The sequence below is a fragment of the Somniosus microcephalus genome, chromosome 8 (assembly GCF_052327205.1).
Source record: "Somniosus microcephalus isolate GS21.2 chromosome 8, FLI_Smic_1.0, whole genome shotgun sequence".
NCBI classification, from domain to species: domain Eukaryota; kingdom Metazoa; phylum Chordata; class Chondrichthyes; order Squaliformes; family Somniosidae; genus Somniosus; species Somniosus microcephalus.
Window position 1 is genome coordinate 230,913,433 of NC_140994.1, and position 18,265 is coordinate 230,931,697.

Consider the following 18,265-nt stretch of genomic DNA (forward strand, 5'->3'; position numbering starts at 1 on the left):
ATCTTTTAGATGTCTCTGATTTTCTCCAAAGGGTTTAGTGGGTAAAAATCCACCTGAACCTCGCAGGTTTAATTACTATTGTGTAATCAGTTTGATCTCAGCTGGTGTGATGCTGGGAACAGAAAAATTGGTTTCTGAATTAAGTGCTTCTGAACTAAGAAGGAGAAAAAAAAAATCAACCACGATTCTTGATCAGTCGTCTGTGTGTCTGCCAAAGACAGGCTTGTGATTGTTCCTGATTCCCTCCCACCCCCGACAATCAAGGTGCTGAGTGGCTGCTGGTAGTTGTGAAACCGTACAGTAGCAGGAGTCACCAATTCCAGGAAGTGAGGGAAGAAAATTGGACAAAGAGCTGTGATGCAACACAAAATTCCTGCTCCCTGACTGAGCATCAGTATTGAGTTACAGAACAAGGTAAAGTGGGGCTGAAAGATAGCATACTCTGCCAAACTCTTCTGTAACATTTAAGTTTATGGAGCAGGTCAGATGTACAACTTCCATGTTAATATACAGAAGTGTATCTTTGAGTGACATAGGAAAGATCGTACTAAAAACTACAAATGAACTTCAGCTATGTATACATCTTGCAAGCTTGCAAAGGAGTGCAGTTTACAACAGCTCTATAGTTGCCACTGTACAAAGACTAGGATGCAGATGATCCACCATTAAGAAAGAATAACGTGGGAGCAGTCCTGCTTGACTAAGTAACATCATAGCTTTAGTTGGCCATGGACAAGAAATGTCAAATCTTGGCTCATCAGCAACACTATAAATTAACACAATCATTTCTTGTTGACAAATTCTATTCACAGGTTTACCCACCAGAAAGGGCCCACACATTTATGAATACATCATCTTCTGCCATTACATGCCAATAAGTGTTAATGTTCTCAACAGCATTTTAAAAGTGACACAATGACATCAAATTAATTATTTCAAATAGAAATTAGATGAAGACAGAAACATTTTAGGCAAACAACATTGAAACAAACTGATGTCCCACTTATTATTCAAGGAATGAAACAATGATGATCTCTCTTTAATTTTTCTTACCTAATTGTTTCCTCCTTTTTTCTTTTCTCTTTCCTTGAAAGTCAATCAGGGCTTTGAGTGTCCTCGGTGATGCCTTTGGTATCTAAACAAAGGCAGACATAAAATAAAAACATTGTCGACGACAAAGTGCAAATAACTGGAGGGTTTTCTCACTGAGATCACTGGCACATGTCAAACTCCAGGTTGTCTTCTTAACAAAGCATGTGACCTGATTTGTTAGGATTCATAAGGATTTCAAAAAATAGGTACAAATTCAGTACGATGAAGAAATTTTCACCAATTTGTTTCTCGCATAAAAGGTGGCAACACCAATCTCACTTTGAAAAGATACTATGTTCCTCAAGTCACAGCAGGCTTCTGAAGTTGGCAGGCAACAGCAGTGGTGTCTCAGCTGTCTCTGAGGCACAGACAAATAGGAACACTTCCAAAACTCCCTTTGCTGTTGAGGAATGTGCTGTTATTTTATCTTTGCTGCCATTGAGGAACTCAGGGGAAATTGTGATCTGAATTGTTTTAGTTTCTAGATTATTTTTGTGTGTGTGGCACATTCAGACTAATGAATTTGTGAGTACAAGTCTTTCTCTTTACTATCTTGCTCTTGAAAGCATTAGAAGCAGTTAAAGAATTTGCTCTATATATGGAAGGCTTGTGCAGGGTTTAAATAAATGCATGCACTGCTGTCTAGGAATTGTAGGGCAACTGTTGGAGCAGTGTATGAACAGGTAAGTTAAAAATCCCACTTGTCCTACCAATATAATGTTGTCAACCCCAGCATTTTATTTTATTTCTAGTGACCCTGCCTTCTCATTTGTCCAGAAGAGTAGTGGAATAAAATATTACGTTACGTTAGAATAAAATATTACATCAGCTGTGATGCTCTGGTCAGCACTATCAAAAGAAATATGTATGCACACAAGAGGGATTTTCATTTATTTAACTGTTCCAAAATGCTTTACAAAGAATGAATTGATTTGATGTCCAATAACTCATATTATGTATGCAAATGGAAGTTATTTTTGCACACAGCAAGATTCCACAAACAGGTTAATCTGTTTTTGGTGCTATTGTATGAGGGAAGAATATTGGCCAGGACACCAGAAGAACTTGCTGCTCTTCAAATGCACATCCATGACTTGGATTCAGAAACTCAATATAAATTGGTCAAATTTGAAGATAATACCAAAGTAGGAAGAGCAGTGAAGTTAGAGGAAGCAACTCAGAAATTACAGAATGAGTTTAATAACATTTGTAAGTGGTCAAAATAATGGCAGCTGAAATGTAATACAGGCAAGTGTGAAGTACTGCACATAGGAAGGAAAGTTAGGCAGCAACCACATACCAGGAATGGTGTTAAAGCAGCTAAGAGTGAGGTTGATAGAGACCTCAGAGTCCGCAACACACTACATAGCCAACCTCTGCCCACCCCACCATCATCCATCATGGGCAGTAGTGCATTCTGTCATCTAGACCCCATGTTCTGGAATTCACTGCCTAAGCCTCTCCACCTCGCCTCCTTTTGTGACCTTCTGTAAAACCCAATCTCTGACCAAGCTTTTGGTCATCCCTCCTAATATCTCCTTCTTTGGCTAGGCATCCCTTTAATTTTGATTATGCCTTGGTGAAACCCCTTGTGATGTTTTAATTCATTCAAGGTGCTGTAAGCAATGCAAGGTGCTGTTATTGTACATAGCCAAGTAGTAGCATACAAGTTAGAGGAAATCATCCAGTTCTGGTTGCAGAGAAACGAGAGAGAAATGCAAGAACAGGAGGCAATACAGGGAAGAGCCACCAGGTTGATCCTGGAATCAAATGTCTGGGATATGAGGAAAAACAATGGCCCGTATTTTCCGATCGCAGGCCTCCCGCGGGCGGAAGCCTGCGATCTGGAAAAATCTACGCCCTTACCGGAGGGCTCCCGGGACGCACACGCTTCCGCTCCTGGGCCTCTCCAAACTTCAAGTATGCAGGGCCCACATATCCCAGGGGTGCATGTAGTTCGCAGCGTCCCTGGGATCACGTGGGCCATGGGGAGCCAATCCCAGAAGGGAATCTCCTTTCATACATTTGACAGGAAGACCTGTCAAATATATGAATGGCGATCACCCCAAAAACATAGTAAAACTTTAAATACATTTTTTTTAAAAACACATTTTTAAAATGACTTGAAATTACAATAAATTAATTATTTTAAACAAAAATTAAATTTTTTGAAAAAAAATTAAAATTTTTTACGGGGCTAGAAATAAACCTACCTTTTTTAAAAGTATTTTTAAATGATAAATCAGTGAACAAAAATATATATTTTTTACTTTTTTCAACTCTTATCCTGGTAAAAGCAGGCCTTACGCCTGCTTTTACCAGACACAAGAATTGTAAGGGTTTTCTGCGGGCGGAGGGTCTCCAAAAAACTGAACTCTCCGCCCGCAGAGGCCCTTCTCCAGGGCAGCAGGAGGATCTGTCAAGACAATTCTTGACAGATCGGAAATGCCGTTTTTCAGCGCATGCGCTGTGCATGCCTGAAAGCGACATTTCCGATGTCCCTACGGGTGGGTACACAGCCCTTCCCCACCTGTAGGGATCAGAATATCCGGGCCAATAAATTTGGGCTTTTCAGACGGCAGAGGAGGTATCTGAATGGTGATCCTATAAAAACATTTAAGGGAATGGAAAAGGTCAATCCAGAATGTTACTCTCCAAGATTAGGACAAGAGGACACAGACAAACTAGCAAAAGGTAAATTTAGGAGTGATATCAGGAAATTCTTCCTCACAAAAACAATAGTCAACGCATGCAACAGACTTCCAGATAAGAGTAGTGGAGGCTAAATCCTGGAATTATTTAAGAAAAAAATCGGACATGACAATGGGGTGACTGTAGGGTCTGTCTGGAAGGATGAATTAAAATGGGCCAAATGGCCTTTCTCATTGATAATTATCATTGAAATTATATAATCTTTAACGGCCATCTCTTAGTATGCGGCATTCCCTTAACACTGTTGGCCTAGGTTATGTGATCAAATCTTGAAGGCAGGAGTGCTGCCAATTGAGCTGAGCTAATGCATGTGGCCACATAAAAATGGCCTTATTGCCAAAGGGTTCTGTATAAAATTCTTAATTTCTCCAAAGCATATTTTAGAAATGGAATCCTTAAAATCATTACCATGATGTCGACATTATTGTCATGTGCTGACTAATACTTGAAGAAAATTTTGCCCCAAGAGCTCCCAAATTAATCAAATTTGGCAATTATGCTCTAACCTGCCTGGAGGAGGTAGCTTAGGAGTGTGACTCTCCTTCTGAACTTTCCTCTCTTCTCTGTTGGGATTCACTTGGATTCTGATACTGCCACAACCAAGATCAGGATCATTGTTAACCTGTCTCCTAAGAAGCCAACTCACCGTGTCGCTGTCAGTTAGCGTATTATTTCTCAATAGAGTCCATGCCTGCTATCTGCTGGCCTTACTTCTATAACCATAGGGAAGAACTGATGCTTTGTTTAATTTTGAAGTGGGTGAGTACAGCTGGTGAGAAAGTTCCCTGCAGAATTATTCCATGGTTGAGCACTCTTTTAATGTGGAAAACACTTTCAAATTAACACATAAGCCCTGATTTTAATCAAGCCTACCAGACAGGAATGGGGCGGGCGGCTTGTACTTACTTAGTACTTAGCACTGCACTACTGAGGGCCCCCGTCTGCCAGCCGCCATTTTAACTTCTGGGTTATTGGAAGCATCAGAAGTGCCTGCTGCAGACAGGTGTGGCCTCATGAATATGTTAAGGTCAGGGTCCTATGATGCAATTAGAACCCCAATGCAATTGGGGCTCGCACAAGTTGATCACAGTGCTGGAGCTGCCAGTGAAACCTGGCGGCAAACAGGAGGAAAGAGGCTCAGGGTTTGTAATGTATTATCACATGGTTTGCCACGTGGTTTAGTATGAGCATGACCAGTCCACTCTGGCCTAGTAAACAAGCACCTTGAGTAGCAGCTCATCATGTCTCTGTCCTTCATTTGTTCTACCCACATATATTACATTTTTGGCAAAGAGAATGGGATCCCGAAGCCATTTTTAGGGCTCATGGTAGGACACAGTGTTCAACCTTCGAGTGGAAAAGCTTAAGGTAAATTTGTGACACCTAAACTGAATTATTGTGATGTTTTACTGTTCATGCTGCTACAGAATTGTCTGTGCTTCACCTTCACATGTATGTATACACAGCAACAGAAGCCTTGATTCTCACATATACACAGGTAGCGTGCTGAGTCACTGTTCAACGGGATCGGGACAATCATGGCTGCGTCTGAGATTCATTGGAAGCCTTGGCAGGTATGATCGAGTTCACCAACCATTCAGTTCTTACATTGAGCAGATGGAGTTGCTTTTTAAGGCCTATAACATTATTGAGACCGAAGGTGCAGATGAGATTGTTCAAACTCAAAATAAAGTAATTTGTGAACATAAAAATGCAATTTTTCTAATGGAGATCGGGCCAGATGTCTATGGAACATTGTTAAACCTACTCGTGCCAGGGAAAGCAAAGGATCTGTCATTTGAAGACATTGTCGAGAAACTCGAGGACCATTTTGACCCAAAGCCATTAGAAATAGCAGAGAGCTATAAGTTTGGTATTTGAAATCAAAAACAAAGTGAAACCATCAGTGAGTACATTGTAGCTCTTAAGAATCTGTCTTTGCATTGTAACTTTGGCACATTTTTGGATCGTGCGTTGTGAGATAAGTTTGTGTGTGGACTGGTGGATGAGCGCACACAGTCCAAGTTACTGAACACTCCAAACCTAATGTTGCCCTATCTATGGCGATGGCATCCAAGAATGCTAGGGAACTCCGTCCAACTCAAGTGACTAGTGCAGCTGAGGTCTACAGTCACAAAGCCACTGCCAAACCTAAAGTGTGAGACCAAGTCAAAAGCATGTGGTGAGAGCAGTTCAGTGAATTGTTATCACCCACCACAGTCCTGCCAATACAGAAAGGCGAAGTATTTTCACTGCCAGAAGCAAGACCATTATTTCAACAGCTTGCAGAGCTGGATCAAAAGCAGGAAGTAAGAACCATTCTAGTGGCAATGCAAAGCAGCAAAAACAAAAAGGGAGGAATTCACAATATTGAAGTGAACACACCTGATGTTGAAGAACTAGGCATCGACACTATCTATGCCACTAGTGGCACGCTAGCAGTTGTGAGAAAGACTTCCGTACAAAACTTCTGATCAATTACCAATATATTGATATGTGTATTGACACAGCGGCAGACTGCTCTATCATGAGTAAGGTCACATACGAGTGTAAGTTTAATCAAATACCACTTACAAAGAGCACCGTAGAGTTAAAAACCTTCTCCGGAGAAATCCTAGAGACATGTGGACAAATAGAATGTACAGTTCAGCACAATGGCCAGTCAGTAAAGCTGCCTATTATTGTAGCGACTGGAAAAATGTCTTCAGTGTAGATGCTTCAAAGAAGTGACTCGACACAATGCTGAACAAGTACAAAAGCGTGTTCTCAGACAGTTGTGAGGGCATCAATTGGTATGACGCGCATATCCACATCAAGTCCAACGCGAAGCCTCTCAATTGTAATGCAAGGGCGGTCCCCTGTGCATTGAAAAGTCAGATGGAGGAAGAGCTAGCAAAGCTCAGAGAGAAAGGAGTGCGAATAAAAACTGACAAAAGTGAATGGGCTACCCTGATTGTTAGCGTGTGATGCTTCTAGCTATGGTGTTATTAGCCACGTAATGGATGACCGCCAAGAGAAACCAATTGCATTCACATCATGATCCCTCACAAAGAGCGAAAGAAACTATGCGCAAATTGAAAAGGAAGCACTCGCCATAATGGTTGGAATCAAGAAATTCTAACAGTTCCTGATTGGCAGAAAGTTTACCCTGATAACCGATCACAAACTGCGCTGAGCAATATTGAGGCCCAAACCGGCCATCCCTGCAATGGCCGCATTAAGAATCCAAAGTTGGGCAGTGTTGTCACAATATGACTACACGATTGAATATCGCACTTCAAAGCAAAACGTAATCGTAGATGCTTTGTCCAGGTTGCCACATGAGGACTCGTGTGTTGGGAGTGAAGGTGTGATTTTCACGCTAGGTGCAGTTGACAAAGACTTTCCCGTGAATGCAACTGAGATTGCAAATGAGGCTCAAAAGGACTCACTACTGAAGAGAGTGTATAAAAACACCTTGAATGGATGGACTGATCAGTGTCTGGACACAGAGTTGAAACCATTCCATAACTGTTGTACTGAATTGTCCTGTTAGCAAGGTTGTATCAAGTGGGGAAACAGAGTGGTGGTACCTACTTCTTTGAGATAGAATTCTGGCTGAACTTCATACTGAACATCCAGGGATCGTCAGTATGAAATTAATTGCAAGCAGCTTTGTTTACTGGCCTGGATTGGCCAATGATCTTGATCATGAACATATACATGAATTTGACTCCATTCAGACTTCAGAAACTGAAGTACCAGGTTCAAACAAGTCTGAGATAGAAACAGGATCATCTTTGAGTTTGGAACTAGAACAAAACAGGCCAAAAATTAGTTCAACACCACAACCTTCTGTAAGGAGATTAGGAAGGCTCCACAAACCTGTTATTAAACTGGATTTGTAGTTTATTTAAAAGAAAAAAAGCCAGGAGTCCTTGTTATGTGGTACATGTAATGCTGGGAAAGGTGGGACCATAGTTTTGTTGTATTTGAGAGGGGAATCCGTACATTTTTTTTTTAAGGGGAAAGCAGTGTAATGTATTATCACATGGTTGGTCACATGGTTTAATATGAGCATGCTCAGTTTGCTCAGACCTAGTAAACAAGCACCTTGACTCGCAGCTCATTGTGTCTCTGTCCTTCATTTGTTCTACCCACATTACGGGGTTTATTGGATGTTTCCTTGTGTGTCAAGTGGAGAGGAAGTACTCCTCTGGGCCCCACAAGGAAACTTTGAGTCTCCCCTGCTCCAAGCTTCCCGTCTCCCCTAATCGCAATGCCCACCTGACCCTCGCCCCTGACCACTTAACTTAGTGCCAAGCACCATTCTCTCAAGGCCCTGGCAGTGGCCTCCCACCATCCAAAATCTCGCTTTGTGCCAACAATGTCGTGTGACCTTGCGAACTAGCCACACAGTCCACCCCCCCGCCACTTACCCGAGTACCAGCGACAGTTCTTTCCTGCCGCTGGCCAGCTGCCGCTTCCCACCCATTCCGACCAGGCAACTGACCGGCGGCCGGCAGTTGAGGCTCAGGAGTTTTAAAAAAAACCTTGGCCTCGCGCTGCCAATCTCAGGGGGAGTTTGGCGCTTGCCCGATTCCCATTCCGGGTTAAAATAGGGCCTCAGGAATCTGATTCCAGGTTTGGGATTTACAGGATTGAGAAAGTGATCAAGTGCCATGGAATGCTCATGGTTATGATTCCCTTTGCTTGCCCCCAGAGTGAATTCCTCCTCTCTGCTATGCTGCCATGCAGGAGAAACCTGACACTTTTGCATATAGAGGAAAGGAACATCGTAGGCGGAGACATTTCCTGACTGCTCTTGTTCACCTCATTGCAGTCAGTTTCAGAGCAGCACTGGTGGAGGTCCACAAGCAGACAGCTTGTCCACTTGCCCAGCCCTAGTTGGCGCATAACCACAGGGAGATGCCAAGAAACAGAAAAAAAAACTATTATGCCGTGGGCTCTTACCTACTAAGAATTGGGCTGGATATGACAAGGTAATTTCACTTTGGATTTTCACAGTTGGCAGAGGGAGAAGACTTTCATCCCATCACCCCAGGATGGATTCAAACCCAGTTCCCAGAGGTGAAAGAAACGTGCACTAATCTACTCCATCACACAGCTGCCCTGAAGCGTGACTCGAGTATTTGGAACCTGTTACTTGTGGAAAAAAAGAAAGAATTAAATATGCCATTACTAATTTAGCCTTGGAATTAAAAAAAAAACCCGATCTATTCCCAGTGACAAATGTAGGATCTTGGCCATGGCAGTGGATACTGTTAAATGAATCGAGCCATCAGAATATATTAGTGAACAGGTGGACAGCTGACAAATCACTGGCTCATAATAAAGTACTCTGTACAGGATTAGGAATAGAGACAGAACAAGATCTGGGGGGAGAGAGAGCACGCACAGACTACTGGTACTGCTGAATTAATGCTGTGACAAGCTTTGAACTGAGACCTAATGCAATTTGGTGATAGAGGGATTAGTGTTCAGGACAGCAAAAGCTGTATTAAGCGCGTCTCATGGTGTGAGATGTTGTACATGCTGTGTAAAAGCAGGCATCGCATGCCATCTGGGAGTTAAACGACATTGGTGCAGGAGTTTAAAAAAAAAATCTAGTTCCCCTTGTCTCCCGGGAGGGCGAGGTGACGTGGGTGCCCTGCTCATCCATAACTGCCTGTGCTGCTCTGAACTAGCCAGCAGAGCTCATGTTAGAACAGCCAAGGATGACTCAATCGACATTACCCGCCCCATTTGAGCAAGAATTTGGCTTAGCTTAGCACCTCCGCACATCAAGAAGGGTTAAAGTCGTTAGTGGCATGGGGGAAATTGAATCTGTGACTCCATCACTGTACAGAGCAGCACACTGGCGCGCCAACATGCTGTAGACACTGTGCTGCCTGCATGTGGCATTTATACTGACTACTTTCAATTGATTCGGTTCTCATCCGAGGTACTGGACAAATGAACACAGGATCACCTGTCACCCAACATAGTTTGCACTCTGCTCAGGTATTAGCTCCTCTTTACACATTACTTGTCCACAGAACTGGAAGGTATGCACTGGACCACCTGAAATGTTCACGTTAATATTGTACATATTCAGGAGTTGCTGCTGAGACACACTGAAGCCAGACAGTGTTATACAGAAGTGAATATTTCTATCCACCCAGAATCTGCTGTACACACACAGCAAGTGATGTGACAAGTGAAACTTTGCATTTGGAATTTGGTGTTTGTTACGTTGTAGTATCTTCTGCATGGTTGGGGGCTTTTTAATTTATTTTATTTGTGTGTATTCTGAAAGCATTGTACCATCATTCAAGAGAGGAGTGAAGTTCTGGAGAACAAGTCCTGAATTTCTATGTGCTGTTGAAGCATAATCTCTTTAGCAAAAGTAAGTTCTGTTGCAGAGATATTTGATGAAAGAGGAAAGATGGAAGTTAGTCCAATATTTTTTGAAGTTTGGGGGTTTTAGTTCTCACTATAAACCCCTCCCACCCCTGCTCTTCTTGTCCAACAGAAGTCTTTTCAGTGACTGTAGTTAAATACTGTCATGTTAATTCTCTTTGAAAAATGTAATAATTTGTATTAATTTCCTTCTGAACATTGCATTTATGCTGTTAAGCATGATGGAAGTATGGAAGAAATGGTCAGGTAGAATACTTATTACCTGCAACCTCTGGTTTTCTAACCAAATTTTCTAACAGTCTGCTTACTCAGTATTGTGGATGATTGAATGAAATCACTTCTTGTTCTAGACCCTTGAATCACTGGAAACAATCTCTTTCTATCTACTCTGTCCTATCCCTTCACAATGTTAAGCACCTCTATCAAATCAGCCCTTAATCTCCTCTGTTCTAATAAAAAGAGCCCCCATTTTTCAATTTGGCCTTTTCTGGTCCCTATCTCCTCCTCTTGCAGTGTTTAACTGCTGCCAATTAACCTTCACTGGTACTAAGTCAAGTCAATTAAGACCATTGATTCCAAAGGATATACCAGATCCCAGAATTGATTTCCACAGCTACATCTGCATCCTCACGTGAAGCAATAGCTAGATTGTGAATATTAATTCACGCACAAAAATAATAGATGTTTAAAAATGTAACTTTAAATGAACAACAACAACTTGTATTTATATAGCGCCTTTAACGTAGTAAAACGTCCCAAGGCGCTGCACAGGAGTGAACAAATACATCAACAACTACAATATAAAATAAAATGATTGAAATGCACAGCAGAGAAGTGTACATCTGAAAGATAGATTACATTTTGGGTGGGATCCTTCATTAGATGAACTGTGAACCTATCTTTTCTCTTTCAAATTTAGATTTAACTTCTGTGCATGGAGTACTTGTATATATCTTTTATTACTCTATATCTATAATGCTATAATCTATATATATTTTATTGACCAACCGTGTTTAAAAGTTGGAAGTCTGTTTGAAGGATGGTGGCTGTAGATGGGTTTCCCTGCAGGGCTCCCCAGTGGAGCCTTACTGCTCCGAATATATTACAGACAGGCCGAGGTTATAATTAAAGGGAAAGCCTGTCGGCCTCTGCTAATTACAATCTCCACTCACCTGCACTCGGTTCATATCAATAAGCAGCTCCACCAGGGAGTCATCTTTCTTCTATATACTCAAAATGCACATGACGTTTTAACCATGCCAACTATATATTGGTCTCTGGATGACGTTTGCTTGCAGTCTCAATACTTTCCCATTTCAAGTTTCGTAAAAATATGTCTTCTAAATTATATTAAATGTCAAGTCATTCAAATATATACCAAAAAAGGAATAATATGAAAGCTCAGTATAAAATAACGTAACTTTCTAACCTCAGGGAAATTTGCCTGTGTGTGCCTTGCATTATCAATCTTTATGCTGGTCTGTACAATTTAAGGGCAATAGTTGAGTAATCTAATAATGTCCAGTAGGGAGCCACAAGATTAACAAACCCACAATGAAGAAAGTGTCTGTTACTGATTTATAATAACTCTTCAAAGATAGTAAGTTCATTTGTAGAGGAAGCACAGTTCAAGAATTAACAGCTTTACCAGTTATATTAGCTGATAAAACGTTTAACCAGCATTTTATGAAGGGGACCAGGAGGGTGGGAGAACAAAACCTCATTTTAAAAGGGCTACAACCAATATTTAACACATCACATGGCAAGAAGCTGAAAGCAGTGAGACCGAGAGTGTGGATAATGAATTGACTGAAGGAAAGAAAGCAGCAGATAACTGTAGTGATCAATAACATGTCATTCTATAGTGGACACTAGGTGGAGCCGTAGAGCTGTATATAGCTGTATGTATAAGACTACACTACCCAGCTGTATATATATATTAAGACTACATTACCCATGAGGGACTAGGCTACCCACAAGGCAGCAGTCAAGATGGAAGCCTCTACAGATACAGTACCTAGTCCACATGTGCTCAATAAAAGTGTCTAGCAAAAGCTAGCTGTGTTTATAATAAGAATGTCTATTTATTAATGAACATAAGATGGTACCAGGGTGGTGAAGATCTGCTGAAAATTGTGAAAAGCGACATGGAGAATTTGAAGCCACAAGAGCGTTTGAAACTCACAGAAAAAATCAACTACAATTGGAAGACTTTTAAACAGCAATTCGAACTCTACATTGCAGCCATTGCAGCCATTGGATTCGGTACGAAGCCAGACGCAAGGAAGATAGCGTTGCTGCTTACGGTTGCAGGCCCACAGGCAATAGAGGTATTTAATACATTTGTATTTAATCCAGCGGAGAACAGAGACAAATTAGACGATGTGCTACAGAAATTTGATGCACATTGTTCTCCCAAAAAGAACGAGACGTATGAAAGAGACATCTTCCGTTCTCGGACACAGCAACAAAATGAGACTTTTGATAGCTTTATAACTGATCTGAAACTGAAAGCACAGACATGTAATTTCTCTGAGCTCAAAGCATCCATGGTTCGTGACCAGATTGTGTTTGGTATTCATGATAAAAAATTCAGGGAACGTCTGTTGAGAGAAACCGAACGAAATTTGGAAAATGCGGTGAAAATATGCCAAGCCAGCGAGCTAGCTCGAAAGCACGTGAAGACTTTCAGTGAAATCAATAATGATGCGATTGTAATGAGTGATAATGCTGCTGTCGGTGCTGTGTCCTATAAGGGGAAGAAACATGGGCAGAACAGAAATGAAAAGCAATCGGAGGATGAAATTTTTAATTGTAAACGCTGTGGTTACAAACATCAGTTAAAACAATGCCCAGCGTTTGGAAAAATGTGCACAAAGTGTAATGGAAAGAATCACTTTGCCAAACAATGCTTTTCAAAAGTAAAAACTAAGAAAGAGCAACGAGTTAATGTAATTGAGGACACTGATTTAAGTGAGACATTTTTTGTACAAATGGTGTCATGTGACAATATCAAAAAGGATACAGAAAATGTGCAGCCCTCAGAAATGGACAATGCTGAACATAAAGTTAATGCAGTAAAAGAGGACAAATGGATGATCCCACTGTAGGTAAATGGAGCATTAGTTACCTTGAAACTAGACACTGGGGCAAAAGCAAACTTAATCAGTATGAGTGACATTGACAATATGAAAGAAAAGCCCAAAATACAGAAAAAGTCAGTACTACTGAAGGACTATAATGGATAGAAAATAGATAGCTTAGGTGTATGCAGACTTAAAGTGACAGTCAAAGACAAAGTGCATCATCTCATGTTTTCTGTTGTGGCTGAAAGGCTTGATTCACTACTGGGTGACAAAGCTTGTGAGGACTTAGAACTGGTCAAAAGAGTCTACCGTATAAACTGTGCCATAAGCAGACCAGATGACTCGGTGGATTCTGTAGTGAATAATTTCCAGGATGTGTTCAAAGGATTTGGAGTTCTACCATTCACTTACAAGATCCAGCTAAAGCAGGATGCTCAGCCAGTGGTACATGCTCCACGAAGAGTTCCAGCACCCCTGCGTGACCGGCTCAAGAATGAACTGGACAGAATGACCACACTAGGAGTCATCAGGAAAGTCGAAGAGCCAACAGACTGGGTTAACTCCATGGTATGTGTAAAGAAAAAGAACAATGATCTAAGAATATGCATGGATCCAAAGGACTTAAATGCAAACATAAAACGTGAACACTACCAGATTCCCAAGCGAGAAGAAATCACCAGTGAAATGTCAGGTGCCAGATACTTTACAAAGCTCGATGCCTCACAAGGATTTTGGCAACTAAAACTGGATGAAGAGAGCACCAAATACTGTACCTTCAACACACCATTTGGCAGGTATTGTTTCCTCAGAATGCCTTTCGGGATAATATCTGCATCTGAAATCTTTCATAGAGCGATGGAACACATAATTGAAGGTCTGGAAGGAGTTCGGATCTATGTTGATGACATCATCATCTGGGGCTCCACACTGAAAGAACACAATGAGAGACTGACTAAAGTGCTGCAGAGCATACGCCGGAATGGACTGAAGCTCAACAAAGCCAAGTGTCAGTTTGGCGTCCAGGAAGTCACTTTCCTAGGAGATAATCTATCTGGAAAAGGAATAGAGCCAGATATGGAAAAAGTAAACGCCATACTCAAAATGCCCCGACCCACTGACAAAAAAGGAGTGCTACGCATCATGGGGATGATAAACTTCATTGGAAAGTTCATTCCTAACTTGTCAGCCAAGACAGCCTGTCTGCGAGACCTGCTACATAAAACAAATGAGTTCGCATGGACAGAAAGACATGAACAAGAGTGGATAAACCTCAAAACAGTGCTGACAACCACACCTGTACTCACCTTCTTTGACCCAACAAAAAGAATCAAAGTGTCAACGGATGCATCAAAAGATGGCCTAGGTGCGGTCTTGCTACAAGCAGAGGGTGAAGATTGGAAGCCTGTTGCCTATGCCTCCAGGTCTATGACTGATACTGAGCGTCGATACGCCCAGATTGAAAAGGAATATCTAGGCTTGGTAGTTGGACTAGAAAGGTTTCATGGCTACATATATGGACTTCCCACCTTCACAGTTGAGACAGACCACAGCCCTCTGGTTGCCATCATAAAAAAAAACCTGAATGAGATGTCTCCAAGGATTCAATGACTCATGATGAAGCTGTAAAGATATGACTTTGAACTGATCTACACACCAGGCAAATACATAGTGTTAGCAGATGCACTATCCCGAGCACCCACAATGAGTCATGTGAGCTCTACTGAAGAAGACGTGGATGTTCATGTGAGTATGGTCACTGCTGCGCTGCCCGTGTCAGACACAAAATCAAAGCAAATAGCAGAAGAAACAGTAAAAGATACAGTATTACAAACAGTAATAGAGAACATTCATCATGGTTGGCCAAAAGGTTCCTGTCCAAAATATTTTCACATCAGGTCAGAGTTGAGTGTCGCAAGTGGACTATTACTAAAACAGAACAGAATAGTCATTCCACAGGCTTTACATCAAGACATGCTCAAAAGGATTCATGAGGGACACCTCGGAATTGAAAAATGCAAAAGGAGAGCAAGAGACACTGTTTATTGGCCTGGCATAAATAAGGACATTGAGAACATGATAGGCAAATGTGAGACATGTCAGAAACACCAAAACAAACAAGCAAAGGAACCAATGAGAGTAGCTGACATACCAACAGCAGCATGGCAAAAGGTTGGTATGGACCTTTTTCATTTAAATGGTAAAGACTATCTAATAGTGATTGACTACTATTCTAACTATCCTGAGATGGCGCTGCTCTCAAGCACCACAGCAAGCAGTGTCATAATGCATGTGAAATCCATCTTCGCCAGACATGGAATTCCCAGGATTGCCGTTAGCGACAATGGTCCGTGCTTCAACTGTAAGGAGTGGCAACAGTTTGCAGCACATTATGACTTTCAGCACATCACATCCAGTCCTTTGTATGCTCAGTCAAATGGTAAGGCAGAGAAAGGTGTTCAAGTTCTCAAGCAGCTACTGAAGAAAGTGACAGAAAGCAAGTCTGATCCTTATCTCGCCCTGCTGAGCTACCGAGCCTCACCTTTAGACTGTGGTTCTTCACCTGCTGAACTACTAATGGGTCGCAAGTTGCGCACCACACTACCCTGCTGTGCAAAAGAGCAGCAAAGTGAGGAACTGAGACAGAGACTTCAACTGTTAAAGCTGAAACAGAAATCATACTATGACAAGTCATCCAAAACTCTAAAACCATTGACAAGGGATGATGTTGTCAGGATTGAGGATCCAGATGCATGGAACAGGAAAGCTACAGTTCTTGAGGAAGTAGGACCAAGGTCATACACTGTTAGAACTGAGGAAGGACAGATTCTCTGGAGGAAACGCCGTTCTCTCCTAAAAACACAAGAGACTATTCAAGACCAGATTGATGACAATGCCGCAACTGCATCTTGTCATTCATCGCCAGAACAATCTCATGAAGACACATCAGACTTACCCGTGTTGAGAAGATCCACACGTGAAGTAAAAGAGCCTGATAGACTTAATCTTTGAGTACAATGTAAAGCTTTGAAAATGTGTTGACTGTTTTGAAAATGTTTATGTTTATAGAGCACTAACAAAGTGTTACTGATATTATCTTAATTGTTTTCTTGAAAGTTGATTGATATTGATTTTGTTAAACCTCAAAGAAAGGGGGATGTAGTGATCAATAACATGTCATTCTATAGTGCACACTAGGTGGAGCCGTAGAGCTGTATATAGCTGTATGTATAAGACTACACTACCCAGCTGTATATATATTAAGACTACATTACCCATGAGGCACTAGGCTACTCACAAGGCAGCAGTCAAGATGGAAGCCTCTACAGATACAGTACCTAGTCCACATGTGCTCAATAAAAGTGTCTAGCAAAAGCTAGCTGTGTTCATAATAAGAATGTCTATTTATTAATGAACATAAGAATAATTGTTTGGGAAGTGATGTCAGGCTGGGGAGCATGAAGTCTGTAGTGTATGTACCTTTAAGAGAGAACTACTTTTACAGTTCCTGTATACTGTAGTACCGGCAGTGACCACACCTGTATATAAGCCTTGAGCAGGCATCTGTACTGTTAGTCTTTAGACTACCCTCCTCCAGTAAACACCTGTTGATTGTTAATCTGCAGCCTCCGTCTAGTTATTGAAGAACACCATACCTTAAGATTTACGGATTCAACAGTGGCGACGAGGTCGATTCGAATCTACCTGCAACTCTGCATTTCCTTCCAAGGATTCGCTCCGGGAGGACGGTGGAAGAAAGTCGAGGCCAGAAGCATGGGCGTCGACCACGAGCAACCGCCCAGTCATCCGGCAGAGAGTGAACATCGCAGGGGAGGCTGTTGAGAGCTGGGCTTGGTTCTCCAGCCACGACGATCCAGCAACAGACTGGCAACAGGTACAGCGCAGACCCTTCCCAGACAGCGGCGGCTGGAGCCGACCGATGGCACAGAAAAAGGCCGAGCAGCGTCGACGGGGTAAGAGAGAGGGTAGAGCGCACAGGGCGCAGCCGGGAGTTGAAAACCGAGCGGCGTCGATGGACAACAAAAAGAGAGAGAGGGTAAAGCACAGCTGGGGTTCAGGACCGAGCGGCGGCAACGAGAGAGGCGCACAGGAGAACACGCAGAGCGCAGCCAGGGCTCAAGGGCTGAGCAGCATCCGCGGGGAAAGGGAGTGCGGGAGACGCCATTTGAGCCACGGAGAAGAAGGGAGAGCGCGGGAGACGCCATTTTGAGCCAGCGGAGAAGAAGGGAGAGCGCGGGAGATGCCATTTTAGAAAGTCTAACCACACCCAGGGATGCCGAAGAGTGGCAGTGTCACTGCGTTCGACAATGAAGTCGAAGATTGGGCGACATATGTGGAACGCATTGAGGTGTACTGCAAGGCGAATGAAGTGCCAGATGCCAGGAAAGCACTGGTTTTGTTGAATTCCATGGGTGCAAAAATGTATGGCTTACTGCGAAACCTAATAACCCCAGAGAAGCCAGTGGATAAGGATTTCGAAAGCATAGTGGAAATCCTACAGGACCACTTAAACCCCACACCGCTGCTGATAGCAGAAAGATTTAAGTTCCACAAAAGGAACCAGCAGAAAGACGAAAGTAATGCTGAGTATTTAACGGAACTGCGCAAGCTATCGAAACACTGCCAGTTTGGAATGGGACTAGCAGATATGTTCAAGGACAAGTTTGTGTGTGGGCTTCAAAGTGAAGGAACCCAGAAACGGCTTCTATCAGAAAAGGATCTTACGCTGGACAAGGCTTTCAGCATGGCAGTATCACACGAAGCAGCCATACGGGGCGCTGCAGAGATACAATGGAGACCGCAAGAATATGGCATCAATGAAATGTCATATGGAGCAGGGAAGTGTTATCGCTGCGGCAGAACAACACACGACCAGAAGGATTGTTGGTTCAAGGACCAAGTGTGCAGACAGTGTGGAAAGCAGGACACATAGCAAGAGCCTGCAGGTCAGGGAA

The 18,265-nt window shown here is 42.4% G+C and overlaps 1 long non-coding RNA gene across 1 annotated transcript in view; it reads right to left on the bottom strand.

The window, feature by feature from the left end:
• Positions 1 to 984: 984 nt before the first annotated feature.
• The window catches only part of LOC147114147 (uncharacterized), a 1,113,696-nt gene continuing 1,096,415 nt past the window's right edge, over positions 985 to 18,265 (bottom strand). The window contains exon 4 of the long non-coding RNA XR_015079158.1: positions 985 to 1,135. This is a non-coding gene — a long non-coding RNA (uncharacterized LOC147114147). The remainder of the gene's footprint in view (positions 1,136 to 18,265) is intronic.